Below are 6,706 nucleotides of genomic sequence, written 5' to 3' on the forward strand. Positions count from 1 at the left end.
AGTGATCAAGAAAAGATTTTTTGAGAAGGTTATATATGAACTGTATTTTGAAGGGCAAATAAGACATTGTGATTTAAAAAAAAAAAGCGAGATTGCTGAGTTATTCAAACTTACCACCATATAAGAATAGCAGGCTGTTGCTGCTAACAGGCTTAACTGGTTAAGTATTTTTCCTAAATTTTCTCCACACAATGAGCCCAAACTTTTCATGGTGTTCTTCATTTTATTTAATTTTATATTTTGGTACCGGGGACTGGACCTAGTGTTATGGGGCACAACTTAAGAACAAACCGATCACCAAATTTGGAGAAGTTCAAATTTGAGAGTCTTTATTAAGCTGACCGACTGACTGTCTCACACAATGCGCTAAAAATGGCTATGGGGAGAATAGCCCTAACCACAGGGTTGCAGGGGTTTTTATACCATAAATCAGTAAATCAACCATAAGTGTCTGTTGCTATGATTCAAAATTACTAACTAACATCATGGGATCTGAAATCATTAGCAGAGGGGGGAGTGGGTCAGAATGACCTTACTTTGGTACAAACTAAAGAATGATTACTAACCTCTAAACAATCACTGTTGACATCACTGTTAACATGGTACATTGTTTAATAAACTAGGAATCAAAAAGAGAACAACTTTTCATTATACAAGAATTGCCATTTTGTCATTTTGTATTGCCAAACAAGTCATGCTAAGCAACCGTTGATGGGTACAGAGGCTGGGCGTTCCCATGGGAGAAGCATTTCCTACATAACATGGAGTCTTAAGGTAAAATGGAGTCTGTTTAGCCATTGCCCATATAGCCTGGCCTATAACATTTCCATGGAGTCAAATATGTCAACCCATCACACCTAGGGACATTTAACCATTGAGCCACATTCCCAGCCCTTTTTGTATTTTATTTTGAGACAGGGTCTCACTAATTTGCGTAGGGCCATGCTAAGTTGTTGAGGCTGATTTTGAACTTGCAATTCCCTTGCCTCAGCCTCCTGAGCCCCTGGGATTATAGGTGTGCCCCAACATGCCCGGCCTATAATGGTGTTCTTCAGTCTCCATTTATTCATTCATAAATTTATTATCATTTATTGAACAACTTCTATGTGTCAGTTGTGAGATATAACAAGACAAGGAAGAGGACATGTTTGCTGTGGAGGATCGCATGCTGTAGTGCAGTGATTCTCAATCCTAGATGCTGTTTAGGATCACCTGGAGATCTGTACAGCTGCAGATAAAACCAGTGGTATATAACACAGACAGATGTGAGTGCATGCTTAGGTACGATGTTATGTGACAAAGGTGGCCAAAGGGTTAGCAGATTAACAAGGCAGCCACCTAATTCAGTCTGAGGCTGAGGGTAGGGTCCAGGAAGGCTTTAGAATGAAATTGATTGGAGTTGTGAAGGGTAAGTAGAAAACTTAATTAGGCAAAGGATATAGGGGATATGTTCCAGGCAGATCCCAAATGCCTGGGGAAACACTTAGAAGTTTCCAGTGTTTTCATTTGCCATCTTCCTCACCTCTCATCCCTGTTCATTACCATGACTTTAACCTGTACCCCATGCTGCCACACCCCTGGCTTCAGGAACCCTGTGCTGTAGCTTTGCTAATCTTTAAACCAAGGGTACAACTGAGGTTGGGTTGTTGAGGGTGGTGAGCCAAATATGGTCCACTCTATTTTTATAAATAAAACTTTACTGGAATGTAGCCATGCTCATTCATTTAAGTATTGTCTGCGTTTGCATTTGCACCTGAATTGAGTAGTTGTTTCAGTAATGACATGACCCTCAAGCTGTGTGTCATTGAGATGATAGCCATTGAACCCCTCTGTGCTCCAATTTCCTACCAGTAACATGGCAATCATTATATAAACTGTAACATGGTTTTACAATGATTAATGAGGTACTTTGGTGGACACTATGATGTGCCACTCTGATTCTTCTTCAGAATGAGGATTTATTTCCTCCATGCTTAGCTGTTAATCTTCTGTTGTGCTGGGAAAAAATTTCACCTGAGCTCATTACTCTTTCCTGGCGTAGTCCCCATGTAATGACGTATTACCCTGGGCTGGATAAAGACCTGGCTCCTTAACTGGTGACTGGGTCCACTCTGAGAAGCCACCTCAGCACTCAAGCTCCCCATGGGTCATGGCAACTCAGTCTTTCCCTATGCCCACTCTTGATTTTTTCCCCACCCATTCCACAGAAGTGAATACCAAAGCCACTCCCTAATGAATGTCTTGAACACTAAGCTCCTTGTCAGGTTCTACGTTTAATGACAGCAGGTGCCAGGCTTGGCTCATGAGTACAGACACTAGGATGGGATCTTGGAGCTGATCACTAGCTCCAGTATACAGAGAAGATGTGTCACTGATGGGTAGAACTCAGCCTATGCAGCTGTGCAGTCATTAATACTTTCATCAGTGGTGACCTGGGATGTATTTCTATGCAAGGAAATGCACTCTCTGCTGCAGTGAGCTAGGTATTTGAGAAATAGAAAGGAAATAGTAATCACAAGGACAGTGGAATTGGCTGGCTGTTGTTAGTTTCCACAGATACCCTGGAAAAAGATAACAAAAGGCTGAGATTGATTAAGCAGCAATCAAAAGTTAAGTGTAAAGAGAAGAGGGCCTCCCTGGAAATATAAGAAGGGACTCTGTTAGAGTTTGGTTCTAGAATGTCCCCTAAAGTTTCTTGTCTTGAAGACTTGGTTGACAAAGCAGAAATATTCCAAGGTAGTGCTTTTGGGCTGTAATTGGGTCATGAAAGCTTTAACCTCATCAATGGATTAACCCATTTATGGACTCAAAGCTGAATGGACTACTGGCAAGTGATGGAAACTGTAGGAAGTGGGACCTAGTCGAAGGGTGTGGATTCTTGGAGGCATGCCCTTGAGGCATATGTGTTGTCCCAGATCCTTCCTCTCTGTTTCCTGGCTGTCATAAAGTCAGCAGCTTTGTTCCACTATACTCTTCCACCATGATGTTCTGCCTCACCAAAGCCTGTAGCAATGAAACCATAATATTATGGATTGAAACCTCTGAAACCATGAGGCAAAATAAATCTTTTCTCCTTTAAGTTGTTTTTCTCAGGTATTTTGTCATAGCAATGAGAAGCTAATACAAGCTCTCATCTCTTCAATTGGAAGAAGAAGGTGTTTAAATATGAAAATCAGGTTCAGGGTATAATTGTGAGTAGCTGAGGTAGGTCTGCTATGCCAACCTTGGGACGAATGGACCTTTCACACAAGAGATGAACACATCTGTGTCAATGCCTCCCCTGCAAGAATCTTGCCTGCAGGTGAGCCTGAACTGTCTGAGACTGTGTAAATGGACCATGCTCCTCTTAGTTAAGGGCTAGGTACACGTACACGTGTGTGTGCACGCACACACTCTTGCTCACACTGATGTAAATGCAGAGATCTCTTCCCTACATCATGCACTCCCTTTGGATTCTCCCCCATCTCTCCTCCCAACCACGGGGTCCATATATCAGAGTTAAGCCATGAAACAATTCTGTCATGAATATAATGGGGCTGATAAGAGAAGAAATCATACATACCTCCTTTAGTACAATTTCAAAACTCGTCAACCGAAAGAACATGCCTGGGGCTGGATTTTGAGGGTGGCTGACCGAGGTAGGTGGAAGATAAATTTGGATACAAGAAAATTTGCTGATATGAGAACATTCTCCCCTGACACGGGATGTAACGAGGATCTGACAAGGATCTGAGAGAGGGTGCAAACATGTGCAGGATGTCTCCAGAAGCACGGAGAAATCAATGTCCCCTACTGAGAGAGGTGGAAACAACAGAAATGCCATGGCAGATTGTTGCACAGTAGAGAGGGGAGAAGAGTGCTCGGCATCTCTTCTCCCTTACCCTCTTGAACAGTAAATGATAAGAGCAGCAATCTCAACAGTTTTGATTGGTGCCGTATCATTCTGAACATCTCCAAATCAACCACGAGGCTGCAGATTAGTGTAAAAACTAGTACCCCTAGGATGCCCCATAAAGCACTATTACAGAAGTCCAGGAATACTGAGAGACTCCAGGTTCACTGGACCCTCAGTCGGTTAGATTTTTTAGATTTCCCTCACCTCCCACCACCCCAACCCCAATCAGAACCATAACTCAGAACACCTAACTCAGCTGTCTAGATATTGGCTCTGACTTTTGAGACCCTAGTACATAGGACAGCCTGCATATGTGCACCTGACTGAGAGATGGCTTCCATCATCTCCAAGGACAAGGTGTCCAGGGGAAGAAAAGGAGGCAGCTGAGTGCCCTGTGTGTGTGTGTGTGATAATCAATTTCAACAGAACTATTCTTCTCTGATAACAAGAAGTAATTTTTGCTTAGGAAGCAATCTCTGAGCTTTCTTTTTCTGGCTCAATCCATATTATCTATTGATTTGCAGTTTCCAGCATATCAGCTATTTTATTACACAAATTCTTTTCCATTTTAAAAATCAGCAATATGTATGGTTTTGATATGACTTGGCTTTCCCTTATCTGTGTGAACATTGTTCTTTGGGAATGTCAAGCTGAGAGCGCTTGCTTTTAGATTAGCTCAGTGACCTTAGCCCTCATAGCAATTATTCTCTGATCATTTGTTTCTAAACTCCAAGGCCTTCAATCATTCTGATTTCCCATGGGCAGAGTGGATGTTCACTCTGGTTCCAATTTGGGGAGTATTAGGAAAGCTCCCTCATTTCTTCCTATAAATATTCTCCCAAATAGTGTTGGAAATCCCACTGCTGTAACTCCATGAAAAGTGTCTAAAATAGTCACTATGTCTATAAGGCAGTGTGGCTTTGATGCACGGTCCAAGGTGAGCACCAGCAGACCTGCCATGAGGACTGAAGTCAATCTGCAATCCCATTGTATTGGAATTTGAGCCATCACAAGAGTGTCCTGTAATCTGATTTCAGTGCTTAGCAATCTGGGCTTTGGGTTTCACATTAAAGTCTCCGAGTGTTTCTCATTTAGTATGTAAGAACCTATTGGTCTCTATGTTTACGCCTTGTCAAAGAGAGAAAACCACGGGTATACCAAGGAGCAGGAAGAGATAAGTGGAGGGAACAGAAGGGGGAAAGTTTCAGGGGGTAAACACCAGTTTTTGGCTAAAGTAGTTTGATCATATAAAAGACCAGAAAGGGTGTTGAAAATAGTTTTGAACTACTTGCCAAAGGTCCAAGGAGCTTAGAGAACTAGTGTTGTCATCTTGAACATGACACCAAAATATTTGCTTATCTCAATTATTTTATCTATAAAATGCAAGTCCCCAGAACTGCCCTGCCTACCTCCCTGGCTGTAAACTTTTATTTCTGAAGAGTTCCATAAAGCCCACTGTGCTCTGGAAAAACACTGGGTTGTCATTCTGATATTGTAAGCACTCACAAATCCTGCCTCTAAATCTATTGGGAAAGAAGTTGGACACAAGAGACCATAGAAATGAATGAATATTTGTCAGTCATATCAAGAAGCAGAGGAATGTCCATTTGATAATTTTGTCTTGTAGTAATCCTAGTATTGCTGTCAGGGTGCTGAGGATATCCAGTCAACCACATTTATTTGGTGGAATCATGTTACTGGAAAAAGGGAATGGTTGGACCAGATCATACTGGCCTATGCTGTGCAGTAACTCTGGAGTTTCTTGTTGGTTAGTTCCCTGTTGAGTAACACTTCTCTGTGACTGCAAGATCTTATGCTTTAGGACACACAACATCAGCCAGATATAGCCTGCTTACTTTTTGATTTTTCCTACATCAACATCCAAGGTTTGCTATTTATCTATTTATTGGCATAGTGGTTCATTTTTATATCCTCTTTTGAATACATACATACATACATACATACATACATACATTTTTTAAAACCAAGAATGAATTAAAGTTTGCTCTTGAACTTCATGAACTATGTGTGTGTGTGTATGTGTGTTTGTGTGTGTGTACATGCACACACAGAGTTTCAGTTAATAAAAGTAAAAAAAAGGGCCAATAATAAAAATGGCACTAACCATTGGGATGTGGCTCAGTGGCACAGCATGTGCCTAGCATCACTGATGTCCTGGATTCAAATCCCAGCACTGAGAAAAAAAATAGCAGTAATATTTTTGAGCATCTTCTACTGTACTAAAAGTTATGTATATATATTACTTCATTTTATTCCAATAGTGTAAATGAGTCAGCTTTATATTCTCATTTTGAAAAAGTGAGACTGAAAATAAAGCCACATGACAAGATTGCCTAGTCATAAGTAGCAGATCCAGGATTTGAATCCAGCTTCATCTGATTCGGAATCCCAGGTTCTTTGCTTGTCTATCTTTGCCTTACAGTATATACTCTGAGGAAGGTTTGCTGTGCACTGTGGATAGAAGGACGAATAAAATACCCTTATCTGCATCCAGCTCCATTTAACATTCGGATGAGCACTAAAAAACTCTTCTTGAGAGACATACAATGAATGAAATTAAGGATTACTATAATTTTTCATAGAAATAATAAATTTTATAATTCGATTTGGTTATTATGTGTCCCCCCAAAATTATGTGTGAGACAATGCATGAGAATTAAGAGGTAAAATAATTGTGTGATGAGAGCCTTAACCCAATCAGTGAATTAATCCCCTGATAGGGATTAACTGAGTGGTAACAAGGCAGGTGGGGTGTGCTGGAAGAGGTGGGTCCCTGGAGACATGCCTTTG

Source organism: Sciurus carolinensis, chromosome 14 (assembly GCF_902686445.1).
Source record: "Sciurus carolinensis chromosome 14, mSciCar1.2, whole genome shotgun sequence".
In the NCBI taxonomy this organism is placed as follows: domain Eukaryota; kingdom Metazoa; phylum Chordata; class Mammalia; order Rodentia; family Sciuridae; genus Sciurus; species Sciurus carolinensis.